Here is a 15,581-nt window from a genome sequence, read left to right as displayed (position 1 = left end):
TCCTGGCACTCAACATCGGCATGGCATATGTGGTAGACAAAGCAAACGTTATGTACGCAAACCTGGATCACGGCGGGCTTCTTCCACTCTTCGTCCTTTAGATCCTTCTCTCGTCCCAGGACTAGGGTGTACTCAACATCTAGCCCAGCGACCCACTCATCCGTTGAACTGTTGAACATGCGTAGGAAGCGAGCAAGCCATGCTTTCACCATCGCGGATCCACGTGTGTAGATGACGATGAACTGATCGCCGGTGATGGCTTTAACCTGGTACTCAGCGGCGACCATGGAGATTTGGGAGGCCATGGATTTTGGAGGAGGGTTAGGAGAAGTTGAACTATTGTACCCCGCAAAAACTGTGAGCGAACTAATGTGAAAGTACGGGATGGCTGGGAGCGAACTGTTGTGAGGTAGAAGATGGGGACGAGTAGGGCATGCGAACGGCGTGGGGTTGCTGGCTTGCCCGGTGGATAAATGGCTGCAAGCCCCCAAAGAGTTCTCGAGAACTATGTGGGACCCACTAGATGTCATGTCTACTAGACCCATATCGTAGGCCTGACGGTATAGCTTCTGCCTGTTCGCACGCCATGCCGGCGCGTGGATGTAACTTCACTTAATTCCGTCAACTGTCGCGCCTCCCACGACCTTCGCCTCCCTCGCGCGGTCGCGCCCTTTGAGACTTCGACCGGCTATAAATGAGCAATTATTTTTTGCCTACTCCGCATGCATGATACTCCCTGTGGTCCTTTTTACTCCCGTCAACCGTTTGCAAAGTGTTTGACCAAATTTATACTTTTTGTTTGAACACCACCTTATATTAATTAACCAGCCACACCAGTACACTCATTCGATACAATATTCACCACACAGGGTGGACGTTATTACAAGAATATCGTCTAATCTATTGTCAAAGCTATACTTAGCGATTAAGTGTGCCACCTTATTGGCCGAACGGCTAATCTTTGACAATTGAAGATTGTTGATCAACTTCGAGATGCTCAATGCTTTCATCTTCAGGTCACGCATAGCAGACCTGTCATAGTCCCCCGATGCAAGAGTATAAAAATATCAATATCTACAATATTGATTATAATGAGTATAAGAACTATGTTTTATAATGAGTGTAAAAGTATTGATTTGACATTGTGAATGTTGGTACGTTTTCTATAAGTTTGGTCAAAGTAGAGGTACATTGACTTCAGACAAAACTTAAATGCACAATGCAGACTAGTTCCTACGTACAGGTGCTTGCCATGTCCTATCTTGTCATCACAACAAGGTTAGCTATTAGAGTACTACTACCTCCCTTCTAGTTTAAAGGGCTCGATTCAAAAAGTTCACCTACTCTTAGCAAGATAGTAGAGGCTGTGGAATAGTTTTTGAAGTCTGCAAAAGTACTCAACTAATGTTGTCGTTCTTCACAAAAAAATGTGTTTACCAATGCATGCATGAACACTAGTTACTCTAACCTCCCTCTCTTCTTTAATTCTTTGCCACATCAGCATGTTTGCTATCCCCGTGTGCATGATACCAGCTAAGATACCACCATTATGGCCAGCCTTAATCATCGCATGCAATAATTTAGTGCACCTTGAAATATGAACATGTGTGGGGCGTGTATGTTTTTAATGACTTGAGACTATACCTAGCCCAGCATGCAAGATGACTTATTATGCACCGTTCCCCATACCTGCAGGAAGCCCGTTCGTCTCCAAATCTTTTCCTATCCATGTGTGGAAACAATATGCCTGCCAAACTCTCCTTCTCCCTCCGGCGGTCCCACCACTCCACCCCGTGCGAAAAAATATGCATGCATGACTCTCCTCCCCCCACGCTCGTCCAATCCGTTGTGACCAGCAATATTTCCACCCCTTCGCTCCCCCGTAATTTACTCCAACAAATATGCCCACGTAGCTTTTACTTAACTTCAGGTGCATTGGGTCACTGACATATGGGCCCAACGGGGGACTGACCCACATGTCAATGACGCAACTGGACCTGCAGTTAAGTCAATGCAGCTCAGTCCATATCTTACGTAGGTGTGCCATTGCTCGCTATAAATACTGCGCCTCCCACGACATTGCTATCTCATCCCCCTCATGTTCACGTTCATCGCTATCTCCTCCCCCTCCCTCTCACGTCGACCACCATGGCATCGCCCCTCCCAAGCCCTAGGAGCCCCTCGCTGCACCGCGCGGACGGTCATGCGTCGTTGTTCCGTTCCTCGCTGCCACTAGTCGAGGAGGACGCGGCGGTGTTCCGCTCCTCGCCGCCACTAGTCGAGGAGGACGCGTCGGTGTTCCGCTCCTTGCCGCGACGCAACGCGTCGCCTTTCTGTTCCTCGCCGCCGCTAGTCGAGGAGGACGCGTCGGCATTCTGCTCCTTGCCGCGACGCGCCGAGGTGGACGCATCGGCGTTCCCAATCTCGCCAGCACACGTGTCGGAGACGCGTCGGCTCCCTGCTATGAGGAGAACGTCACGCCGCCCGCCGAGCCCCCCTAGCCTTGAGGAGCTTTGGAAAGAAATGGATGTCGCCATGTGGGAGGCTTTGCCGCCGGGAGAGCATGCCAAAATAGATGCGGAGAAGAAGGCCGAGGAAGAGAAGCACGCGGCGGGCAAGCTGCCTAGCAGGTCTATGTCGCGTCCAACAGAGTCAGGCAATTGTCTCTTTGGCAGAAGGCTCGTGCAAGGGTCGTGAGGGTGGCGGAGGACGCCCGTGCCAAAGCCCTGAGTGCAGTCGAGGCCCAAGCGCCTCATATATGCCTTGGCGGTACGTGGACCGGGTGCATGCTTACAGCAAGAAGGAGTACCTATTGGCGCTGGATCACCACCACCGGTGAGATCGCGCTCGCCCACCGGCAAGCCGCCAAATCAGCACCTTGCGAGTTGCGAGGCTGAGGAAAAGGCGTTGTGTCGGTGCGCTGGGAAATGGCCGCGCACCAGGGCACTCGTGGCGCGGCGCAAGCGCTCCTGCAATCTCATTAGTTTTGGGACACAAATGATAAACCGGAACGTTCAGGAGTTGTTAGCGTCCTTAATTAAGTATGTAAAAGGGAACGTTTGGAAACCTTGTGTATTCATACGCATTTTGCAAGTACGTGCATATAGCACAAACTTTACTATATACTTGCAAACTGTGCTACTCCCTCCGTCCAGGTCAATAAGTCATCTTTGGTTGTGCACCGTGACCAAGGAGGGAAGACTTGTACACCTAGACAGAGGGAGTACTACTATTACTTATGTACGTGCAAATGCACGTTTTAACATTACGATGCGGTTTTTGTAAAAGTAGAAAAACAACACTAGTCAAGCTTGTGAAACGATTCAATGCAAAACAAATGCAAAAATGCCCGTTTGATTGTTTACTTTTAGCTTCCTTCTCTGTGGTTATTTCTTTGTCGTACTTTGTACAGAGTATCTCACTGGTTGGAAAGGCATGCAAATTCCCAAACCGCTTCCTACACCCTGTATCAAATTTTTTGCATAACAAGTTGTGCCGTGTAATTGGAATTCCAACTTGAGTACTACTACTAGTAGGAGTATCAGGGGCCAGTTCTTTTAGGCTTCTAGTAATCCCATAACTACTACCTCCATCCTGGTTTATTGGTCCCCATTGTAATCTGTGTTAAATTTTGATCATAAATTTAACTAATGAAATGGTAGTGCATGTCACATGCACTACTCCATCCGTCTAGGTGAGTAAGTCATCTTAGGCTGTGCACCATGACCAAGGAGGAGGAGAAAATGAGAAATGTTAATGTTTATTTGCTAATTAATAGTATTGCATGCAATGAACTAACCACTGCATGTCGTGTTTGATATCTCAAGTCATTAAAAGCATGCACACTCTTTATCTCTTATTGGTTGATATGTCAAGAAATAAGAAAAGAGGTAGAAGTTAATGCACCGCGCCTAAGTGTTTTGGGATTATTTGGTTTTCGTTAATGTTTTGCTAATTAATAGTAACATTTTATCAGTTAAATCTTTGGTCAAAATTTAGCACAAATTACAATGGTGAGGAATAAACCAGGACGGAGTAGTAGTTTAGAAGCCCAAATAAATGAGTGAGACACCTTATTGTTACTCTCCACTATGACTAGTCTTGTGGGAAAAGCTGGGGAAGCCGCCAAAAGAACTGGCCCTAGGAGTAGTAGCTAGCCATCGAGTGTGCGAGATGAACCGGAGAAAGTAAATGCAGAGAGATGAAATGCAAAAAAGACGGAGGGATGTGATGGTTGCTTGTCCGTTTATTTTACCAGGCCACTTATTACTGGGAGTGGTCAGGTTTTGTGATATGACGGCTTTACTGCCGCGCCACAAGCGGGATGAGAGGTGAGACTCCCGTGCAGCGCCGCCCTCTACACTTGTACTACATCGGTCGTGGTTTATTAGTCCCCCATTGAATTTGACTGAAGATTTAACTGACAAAATGTTAGTGCATGTCAACAAAAACTATATCGTTGGATTCGTATTTGAACATAGTTTTGAATGATATAATTTTAGGTGACATGCATCAGCATTTTCATACTATATATAATGTTAGTTCAATCTTTGGTCGTACTAATCTATAGTAGTAAGGTGCCTGTGCTTTGCACGGAAGAGTGAAATGCATTGATCAGGGAGTTGTTTATTTTGACAAAGGATGTGGGGGTCATCTCATGTGTAACGAGTATTGATAGGTTTCTTCGGATATTATTTCATCTCTAGAGCTCATAAACATCCGGGTGAAATAGATAAAAAGGTATCTTTTGCAAACAAAAGCATTCAACTGTTCAACCTACATCCAAAACTTGTGAAGAAATAACACTTATTGTGCTTTGCAAGAAATGATCTTTAAGAATTAGTTTTTGAGTATCGATTGTTATACACGTTGGCTGCAGATGACATGGCACTTTCTTATAGTCAACAGTTGGCTATACTATTAAGTAATATTAACCATGCCCTTATACACCTAGACGGAGGGATTAAATTAGGATGATTTGCAAGGGGGCAGAGAAGATGTAAGAAATGGTTCATCGTAAGTCTTTCACCAGTACTGTAGTAAAAATTCATACATGGAAGATTCTAGACTAAACCATAAACGGATACACTTTTATTCATGCGGGATACTCTAATAGAGCAAGATCCTGCATGGAAGTCTCCACATGCTTAGACAGCGGATTACATTGAGTGAAGACTAATGATCAACATTTAACTTGATAATGCGTATGTCCAGGTGAACCTCCTTGGAGTCCCCGTGCACCACATCGGCGGGTAAAGGATGCCATGGGTTTTCCAAGTCCACATTGGCGGGATATTCCCAGCTCCCCAGAGTCCAAGTCCATTCGATGAGGCCGGTGTCGCCGCCCACACGACCCGGAGTGGTAGTAACACTGACCACGCACCCGTACATCGGCCTCGTGTCAGTGTCAGTGTCAGCGTCAGTGGCGTCGCCCCTGACGCACATTACAGAGACGGGGCGGCGGCCTGCGCGGGCCTCGCCGGTGCCCACGATCAAGAGGAAGACGCTGCCGTCCTCCTCCGAGACTAGAAGGCGGCGGTGATCCTCCAGCGACTTCGGCATGGTGAACGGGTAGCACGTCTCGTACTTGATATTCTCCGCCAAGGGCCAGCTGTGACCGCTGCACGCATCCGTGAGGTGATGCACCATGTCCGCCGGCGAGCCACAAAATGACATCGGGCACTCATAGCAGTGGACGAAGGGCTCCTTGAAGCCATCGACCAGGCCGTCCATGAAACGGGAGTGGCTGTAGGGGACGTTGCGCTAGTTGAATATATGAGCAAGTTACTACGAGATTAATCCGAATAAGCACAAAATAAATCATGACGGCTATAACAGAGATGAAACTAATCATGTGGACTAGCATAGTAGTAGGATACATAGTAGAAACATGAATTCTACCACGATTTCGAATAGGAAGGACAGAAACACATACGGTGCAACGGGAGCAGCACCGTTGGCATTGAGGTTGTCGCCCATGTCGTTGAGGAAGAGGTTGCCGAGGTCGGGGAAGAAGTCGTCGTCGGTGAAGTCGTGGCTGCCAGCAGTCGCGAGAGTGCACTCCCCAAATTTCAACAGCGCCCGCCGAATGGAGCGCAGGAGGGAGTGGCTGTAGGGGACGTTGCGGCCGCCGAATGGAGCGCAGGAGTAGCACACGAAGCAGTAGATGGTGTCCTTACTAGTACTCCCTAGTCTCTATCTATCTATATCTACTCTTATAGAAAACCGAGTTGGTGATGATGATATGCCTGCCATCTTGTGATATAGACCATTCGATCTATATCTGACGGATAGAGAGCCAACTATGACAATCTATTTATGTATAAAAAGTAATTGACGGGTTAACCAGAAAAAAGAGAAATAACTTAAAAATTTCACAATAATCAGAATCATCTAACCATTCAATCTAATAGATCATTATCATTAATTAGATCTCGGCCAATGGATTTCATTAATGTATGCCGCGCTCGCTCACGTCCCGTGGATACGAAGATTTTCAAAAAAAAAACGCCCATTCACGTTCGGTCCATAGGGATAGGAAGATCCTGAAAAAAGGCATGCCCACTCACGTCCGTACATAGGAAGATTTATAAAAAAATATTTACAACCCAACTAAAAAAGACACGTTCGTATATAGAAAGAACTAAAAAAAAATTACAACCTAACTAAAAAAAGATTTACATCCCAAATAAGAAAGAAGATCTTTAGAAAAAAATTACGCTTGGTCACGTCTGGTTCATAGAAATAGAAAGATCTTACAAAAAGAGTCATGCCCATTCATGTCCGTACATCAGAAGATCAACCCAACTAAAAAAAAAGATAAAGAGAGTTGTCGTCCAGAAATATCTCCTTGAAGATTCCCTCGGACTTTCTTGCTCCACCAACGCACCAAAACTTGCTAGAGAGAACCCTAGCGTCGTTCTTCTCCACCGCTCCATGATGTCCTGGATTTTAAGTTCCGTCCACATGGAGATGCCATTGATGCAGAGGTACACGAGGAATTACACAATACCAGGGGCTGAATGCTGGTCTCTCCCATCACGAGCACAGATGGCTAATTGACGTAGGTTTCAGACGGACGGATCAGTAAAAAAGAACTGGGGTGCCGTAGGGTGTCCAACATCTCAGTTGGAATTGATGTCGCGCTAGCCCCTCCCAGGTGACTGTTGACTGGCATATCAAGCTCCTCTATTTTCCAGGAATTGTTTTGTTCTTTAGTTAATATCATCTCTGTCTCATAATCTACCTAGAAGTTGATATGCAATGCCAATATATAGCACCCGTACTTTGCATGTACCCCTTTGTTTCTTTTTTTTAAACGACTCTGTTCTCTAATTAATATCACATGTATAAGTTGATATGTGCATTGCCAAAATATGCCCACCTAACAAGTTTAGACTCAATTTTCACTTGCATAAAAAGTTGTCTATGCTTCTTTTCTGGTACATGAAAGCATAATATGCATAATCATCAGACAAAAAACTATTGATTTGTTACTAGATTCCAGTACTCATAGACATCTTAGTCCATACAATTTTGTGCCCAAAAAGTTGAATTTGACTAATGTATGTATTTATTAGTCAGACTCACAAATATTCCATATAGTTTTATGCCCGAGAAGTTTATTTCGACTAATGTGAGTATTTATTAGTCATACTTTAAAATAGTTATGTTTTAGTCAACATTCATACTCTTATCTCGTAAGTTATATATTAGCTAGGTATTAACCAACTCCGAGATTATAATAATAACCTTTCAAGAACAAAATTTACAAAATCATTAAACGGGAATTCATTGCCGTCTCTGACCTGCACAAGCCGATGGCACATCGTAATTCTAGCCACATGCCGCACCTGCCCCGCAATGCCAAAGTCACAGAGTTGCTGTAACTACAGCCAATATTTATTAGAATTTCATGCCAAGCTAACTGAATAAAATAGACGTCTAGAAAATCCAACAAAAAATCAAAACATCCAAACATTAAAGCACATACCATAAATATTAATAGATCTACACCAATGTATCTCATTAATTTATTCTCATCCAAGACACGAGTAATCTAAATCCACTCAAATCAATCTTGATTACCTCAGATTTTCGTCTGCATAGCTTGCTTGGTTTTAGTTTTTTGTGCAACCTATAGTTTCCCTATGTTTTACCAGTTATACGGCTACTTTGTCCATTGATACAGTAATGCAGAACCAAATGAGTTCTGGAACATTGTTGTTCAAACTATACTTACCTTTTTGTGCCAAGAAGAAAACATTGCCGCTTACACGTTTATTGTTGTTTGTTTCCTAGGTCCTAAACCTAAATTTGTGCTATTTGACATTCTAGAAAAGCCGAACAATTTTAAGCTGCACCAAATAATCTTAATTTATTTTCTTGCTTGATTTTGCATCCGACCGAGTTAAGGGGAAGGGATAGCATGGTGATGAGGAGGACAATGGACAATGCTCAAGATAAGTCGCAAAGCTAAGCATTGTTTAGTAATTTTTTTTTGAATTGTTAGCTGCACTGCTTACAAGAATTGTTGTTACTCTCGAGAGCGGCGTAACTGAGAGCGGGATAACCTGGACACGTTATCCTGGTCGTAGGTCCAGTTCTAGGGATCTGGGCTAGTGGGTCCATCTGAGCATATACGAAATGAAATACGGCTAGGAACAGGGACATACGGTCGCTCGTGGGGCGAGTTTTCTAAACCAGGTAACGGCGACGAGCTGAGCCGTGGCTCGCATCCGTCACGGAAGCTGTGTGGTGGATCAGAAACGTGTGCACGCAATCAGCTCCAGAAATAGCGCTGTCAAAGGTCAGTAATTGCTGTCCGGTCAATGAAATGTGGGACACACGAAATATCTCGGCCCCTTCTACCTCTCAGTTCAACCTTTCCCACCCCCTCCTATCTAGCTCGTCGGCGGAGAGCGAAAAAATGGCGGCGGAGAGCTGCATGGGGAAGGTGCTGACCTGCGAGGCAACGGACTCGAATTCCTACTGGATCCAGTTGACAGGTAATTGCTCCGTCGTATTTTTGTGTTCGATTCGCCCTGCAGATGCGCGAGCGAACTATGGTGATGACTGGCCTTTGATTTGTTGAACATGCGGTAGGTGACTGCGGGTGTTGAGCAGCCAGATCCATTAATTGGTGTTGAGGGCCGTCAGACGCGGTTGTGGCTGGTCCCGACTCCTCGTGCGCAGTTGTGGTTGGATACCTCGGTGGCTCTGCTGAGTAGAGAGATTCCGGCGGCAAGAGGAAGGAGTCGCCAACCCAGTCCGAGGGGCAAGTTGAACCCAGATACCCGGAGGTCGACCAGAAGGTAAAAATGAAATCAGTGTTCTTTCTGGCTGGATTTTCCCCCCTTTTTGCAAGGAATCACAAAATATTGTGTGTATGTCAATAGATGTCTGAGGGTATGATTACTAGTGTCAGCTAGCCGATCTCCGGATTTTGGTGGTTATCATGTACATTTAGCATACATCGTCTGATACAGCCCGTCCCCCCGTTATATGAAAACGAGTGCAGCATCTGAAACATGTGAATGTAATTTCAGGTTGAGAGGTCGACGTGTACCTCAAGATAGGGCACCCTGCCCTGTTTGAGTCACTCCATTAGAAGAAACAATCAGGAGGTACGCTGATAAACCATCGGACAATGTAGTGAAGCCACAGATTGGGCTGAATTTTGACTCCCTGAGGATCACTTCACTAATTTGTACATTCAACTAAGTAAGAGTTTGTATAAAAATAAGACCAGCCCTGAACAGGCATTCACCTCCCTGCAGTAGCGTTTATTTGGGTAAAAGAAGGATGTGGTGCATCAGATCCACGGAATTTTGGTCGCGGCTTTGCGTATTGGTTGCTCGCGGCGTCCTCGGTGCGGGCTTCGGAGTTTTGGTCGTCTAGTTGTAGATTGGTTTGCTTCTCTGGTCGGAGAGTTTAGCCGTGTTCTTCTTTGTTTGGGTCGTGCATCTTTCATCTCTCCGTTTCGGGCACCATGTTCACGCCCCTTGCGTCCGTGTCATGTGTTGTACCACCTCATGTAATCATTCTCACTTCTTCTATCAATGCAATGATACGCAAGCTTTGCGTATTCGAGAAAAACAAAGATCCACGAAATTTTGCTTTCACTACAAAGGGTCAACGATTCTAAAAAAAGACCAATATGATAGCTTGCACAATCAGATTCTAAGAATATGGGTCTCATGAGCACTGAGGGTTAACATGTTAAAAGCTCCACGGAAGAAAACATCTCCCTAAGAAACAAGTGAACTATATATTTCAAAGAGAACCATACATGCACATTTAACCGTTGCAAGGAAATATAAAAAGATTACTAAATAACCAAATTTGGTTAGTCAAGTAAGTTATAAATCATTAAGAAATATTAGGCAAACAAAAGTTTTGACATTTATCCCCATAGGAGTTTGTCCACTTCTTTGCTCGAACAACATTAGCCCATTAACAAATTAATTTCTATGTCCATAGTAGCGTTATTTGCACCGAGCAGCGCCATTATGGTTCAGTGCATTACGTTCTCTGCTAACGGAATAAATATGCAGCTTGCAAACAATAGAACGGATCCATGTCTAGTAGCCTAGTAAATCATGTAATGGTTTGAAGATAATACTGAAATCCACAGAACCAAAGAATTAAACTGCTTTGTTATTATTGGTTCTATGTTCTAAGAGAAGAACATTTGTTTAGGCTTTTTTTTTCAGGCAGCATTTAATTAGGCTTTAGGAGCATATCATCTACTATGTGTCACGAATATGCAAACACTATGAACAATTAAGCAAAAGTTACAGCAGATGTATCACATTTCTTATGCTGGTAGTTCATGACCTTGGGATGCAGCCAAAAAACATATTTATGAACACTGTCGATCATCGTCATGGCTCATGAACAAACCACAAAACTTGGCAAACACTTGATAGAGATGATATGCCTCTGGTAAGCCTGCTCTTCATTAGAATTAGAATATCGATCCTTCATATCATATCAGTATTTTTGCTTCACTTGACAATTTTTTATTCAGTATAACAAGAGAGTGTTCACTCTAACTTCATGAGTTCAATAAGCACATTTTTTTTGCTTCTCAACATAAGAATTATCATACATATACAGTAGGTATGAGAGGAAAACTGCTTCCAGTTCAGATCCATGTGGTGTTGTTACACATATACAGAAGGTATGGCAGGAAAACTGCTTCCAGTTTAGAGCAATGTGGCACTGCCATACATACACAGTAGTTATGAGAGGAAATGCTTCAGGTTCAGAGCTAGGTGCAGTCAATTACAAAAATCATAGACATGAGAACGTAGATTGCACTTGATATCCAATTTCCCGTTAGGGTAGGCCTCAAAAATCTACCACTATGTACAGGAAAGGTTAAAAAACATTATATTACAGAGTTTTTCTTGTTCAGCACAATATTATGTAAAAAAGGCCTAACAACATAATCCACTGTTGGTCTTTTGTCCGCATCAACAAAATCTTGCAATTCCTACCATGGTTATTTATATGTTTTGCCCAGAGATAAAAGCTGGAAACAGTAACCTCTAATAGATTATCAGCCAGTAATAAATAACGGACTCCACATAAATTTGGAAACAAAATAAACAAAGAAGGTACCATGTCGAACACATTGATGTGTGAAGTAAGAAAATTAAGACATTGCTGAAAAGCTTATAGTTCACTTCATGTTTTTTTTTGCCTAAATGTCGACAAATTAACTTTGCATTTCTTGCAGGTTGTATACCTGAAAATGGAAAAGACTAAAGAGGCAAAAACATACATGTAAATTTACATTCTGGTTTCTCTTGGACCTGCTACATGCTAAGCTTCTATAGTCCCATATGAACTAAATAAGGGGACAACACCAGCAGTAGCAGAGTAAAGAAGAAAGTATGACCTAGATAAAACATGAGTAATCTATGTTTAAGAATCATTCTTAAGGCCATATAAAAGGATGGCATATATATGCAAGGTAAATCCGCTAAATCAATTCCTAAAGAATTGAATGAGCAGATCAAATGCAACAATTCAGAGCATATTTGTAGAGGAAGTAATGGAAAGACATTGTATTGCAGTTCTGTAACCATTTCCTCAATTCTATGGAGATGAAACCAGAGCGTAACCAATAATGAAACACATGAACATCATAGGCGAACTAACCTGATAATTCCGAAGGAGTATTCCATCGAACAACCTGTGAGCAACTAAAACCAATGGCACAGGACAATTCACTTGATCTGGAGTGTGGACTTCTTTGTGTAGGACATGCTTCGACCATGGTGAGGGAGAGGTCCAGGCGGCAAGTTTGTCTGCTGGGCGGTGGCGAACAAGATGGGGACATTGTCTTCTCCACCCGGTGCCATCAGGCTTTGCTGGAAAAGGGATGGTGCAGAATTCACCCATTAGTGGCACTATCGTGCCGGCAACCTCTTGCCACCCTCTTTGTCGGCGGTCTAACCTTCTCCCTTCTCTTCATCGCCTCCCATCACAAAATTTTCCATCGACGGCATACTTGATCCCTTCCCCTATCAGTGTGATTGCTGCTGCTATCCACAACGGTCATCGATGGAAGGCGGTGTATGTTGAATAAATAGCGGTGAGGATGAGAGCCATGGAAGTTGCAGTCAAGACTGAGCTGCCCGGGACTGTGCACAGGTGGTGCAGATGGCATGTTCTTAAGAAAGCAAAAGAGCACCTTGGTCCGCTGTACACCAGCAAGAGCCAGTTCAAGTCTGAATTCTGCAAAGTAGTGAATCACATGATAAGTGTGGACGAATTTGAGACTGCATGAGGCATGCTGATTGAGAAGTACAATTTGACCATTACAAAACGCAGCTTTACGATATATAACAGAAGTGGGTGAACCCATACTTCAAAGGTGTCTTTTGTGCCAAGATGACTAGCACACGGCGCAGCGAGAGTGCAGACAATATGTTAAAAGATGTACACGCCACCAGCCAGTCCAATGCATGTGTTCGTGCGGCAGTACATGAGGCTTCAATTTTACCAAGAACCAGATGAGAGCTAGCAAGAAAAGAGGACAAGGATTGTCGGCGACTTATAGTTATATGTACATGTTTCATATCATGTTACATATGTACCCAAAAGAAATACAACGTCAGCATCTCGGACGACATATATAGAGTGGTGCAGTAATGAGGACAAATGTTGTGATCGAAAGGCATGCAAGTAAGGTCTACACAAGAATGATGTTTGGACAATTCGGTGAGAACCTCTTCGAAGGTGGGCCTTACTAGGTGGAGGAAGTGGAGGGGAAGAAGTACATCGCAAGGCACAATGACGTCTGAAAAACATGAAAAGTGAAGCAAGGTGGAGTACGAGGTGACCATATCAGATGTTGGAGTGGTTCGAATGTGAGTGCGGGCAGTTTGCCCACATGGGGATGCTGTGTTGCCATGCTTTAAAGGTTATTTTGTGGTTGCGATATTATTCAATAATTTGCTCTCCGCAATTTGGTTTAACTAATTGCGCTTATGCTTCCCATGATTTCAGGTGATGGACTATGTTGGCATGAAAGAGATAGCAAAACGGCACATCCCTGAGAGGTGGACAAAAGATGTCAGGGACATCTTGCCGCAGCATCTTGCTGCTAATCGATCTTTCACCTGCCGGAGCTTGACTCTCTACCTGCAGGCCATGCAGCTCGTAAGGATTGGGGACTCATCAGTTGCAACCTACGAGCTCGGGCTAGGTCGGATGAAGGAAATAATCATGGAAGCATCGCTGCTGGCTTAATCCAGGGATGGACTACGATTTCAGGATAGACAAGCTGCCGAATCGAATCGCAATATCATTGGATCGGCATGTGTGATCATCAAAGTTGAGGGAGATATGGTTGACAATGCGAACAGCTTGACTGCTTCCAGCAACTGGGATGCCCTTACTGGACTGTCGGCTCCAAGCAAGAAGCGTTGTGTTGAGCGACCATGCTCGAGCAGAGAGAACGTGCCGTACGAGGCGATGAGTAAGCGGACGAGGTTCTGCAGCATTTGCAAGCTGCCAGGGCATAAGAAGACCACCTGCCCAGACAAAGGTGATGTGTCAAAGCAGCCTCGCATGCCTGCAAGCTCCAAGAACTGTGGCATTGGAGGGCAGGGCACCGTGGCACCTCGTACATCAGGCCGCTAGGTGCCAATGCATTTAACCGCTTCTTGCGACCGTGTGTAACAGTATAAAAATAATCGAGGATTTTCTAGTGTCGGACTTATGGGTGAACTCCGCTGTTGTTCCTCCCGAGTGTAAACTAGTTGTATTTTAGATGATGATGTGTCGTTTAAACTTATAAATTTGATTTTCCCAAACAGTAGTACAGCCTGAATGGCGAGACGATTTTTTTCCACATAGTACAACTCAATGTGCTGGCGACACCGGTGACTCCTGGATAATAGGCTTGAGTCATCTTGTGCAAGCTATGTGTGCAAAGCATCAAGTTATTTTTGCTGGGCTTGATGGGTTGGGGCTGGTAGAATCAATGTGGCTATTACACGTGTTTGTGTTGGTTCGTCCACCAGAGCACACGTATGCGCCACATGCATTTAAATTTCAAATACGATCGTGGACGCATCCTATTAAGATGTGGGCGATGGGCTCTTGGCCAAGAGCGGAACAGGCAGGCTCAGGAAAACACCTGATCCATCCACGATTATCCCGTTCCGGTACGATGCAATGGTTAGGCATCAATTTAATGCATGGGTCCCGCCTCTGAATACTTTGGTCATACGATTGACACATACAGTGTGGAATACAGAATACGCATGCATCCCGAGGTGGGCCAACGGACTTGATTTCAGGATCAGCTATGCTCATGATCAGAAACGGATTTTCCGTTACTCTCAGCCATTGAAATATATGTCAACACCTACTGATGCATAATTCTTCTTTGCGCAGTTTTCAGATTCTCTACAGTGAGATGTTACACCTAATATTTTATCCTGATGTAAAAGCCATGCAAAAAATGAATTCATCGCTTACAAGTGTTTTGAAAGTCATCAAAGAAGAATTTTCAGGTTAGCAAGAGGCCAGCCACTTACCTTTACTTCCACTTACCAATATTGTGCTTGTAGACCATTGTACGTAATATTGAGGATCGTCCGATCAACTCCGGCCAGAGACGTCCCAACCTATAGCATTAATTCCGTCTAGCGACAACACCTCCAGCAGGTATCATCTTTTGCACGAAATCAAGCCATTTGCATGATTCACTATATGCTAGATTGATGAATGGATCAATGGATAAACAATACTTGATCAATAAATCTTTCTAAAATAGAAAAACTCCAATCTGTGCATCGCAGATTAATTAACATAACCACAAACTATCCCCATGCTTAGTACTACCTTCGTTCCTAAATATTTGTCTTTCTAGATATTTCAACAAATGACTACATACGGAGCAAAATGAGTGAATCTACAATCTAAAATGTGTCTATATACATCCGTATGTGGTAGTCCATTTGAAATCCTAAAAAGACAAATATTTAGGAACGGAGGGAGTACATACATACATGTAAGTTCTTTGCTTTTTTTTTGGCGAAATAGTTCTTTGCTAT

At 44.0% G+C, this 15,581-nt stretch overlaps 1 long non-coding RNA gene across 1 annotated transcript; it reads left to right on the top strand.

Moving 5' to 3' along the window:
• The first annotated feature begins 8,812 nt into the window (after positions 1-8,812).
• On the top strand, positions 8,813-14,371 carry LOC123136859 (uncharacterized). The gene is made up of 4 exons (XR_006467395.1): positions 8,813-9,008; positions 9,106-9,314; positions 9,549-13,438; positions 13,525-14,371. It is a non-coding gene; the product is annotated as an uncharacterized lncRNA (long non-coding RNA).
• The last annotated feature ends 1,210 nt before the right edge of the window (positions 14,372-15,581 follow it).

The sequence above is a fragment of the Triticum aestivum genome, chromosome 6B, assembly GCF_018294505.1.
Source record: "Triticum aestivum cultivar Chinese Spring chromosome 6B, IWGSC CS RefSeq v2.1, whole genome shotgun sequence".
In the NCBI taxonomy this organism is placed as follows: Eukaryota; Viridiplantae; Streptophyta; class Magnoliopsida; order Poales; family Poaceae; genus Triticum; species Triticum aestivum.
The sequence above is the reverse complement of the archived record's forward strand: the minus strand, read 5'-3'. Positions and strand labels throughout refer to the sequence as shown.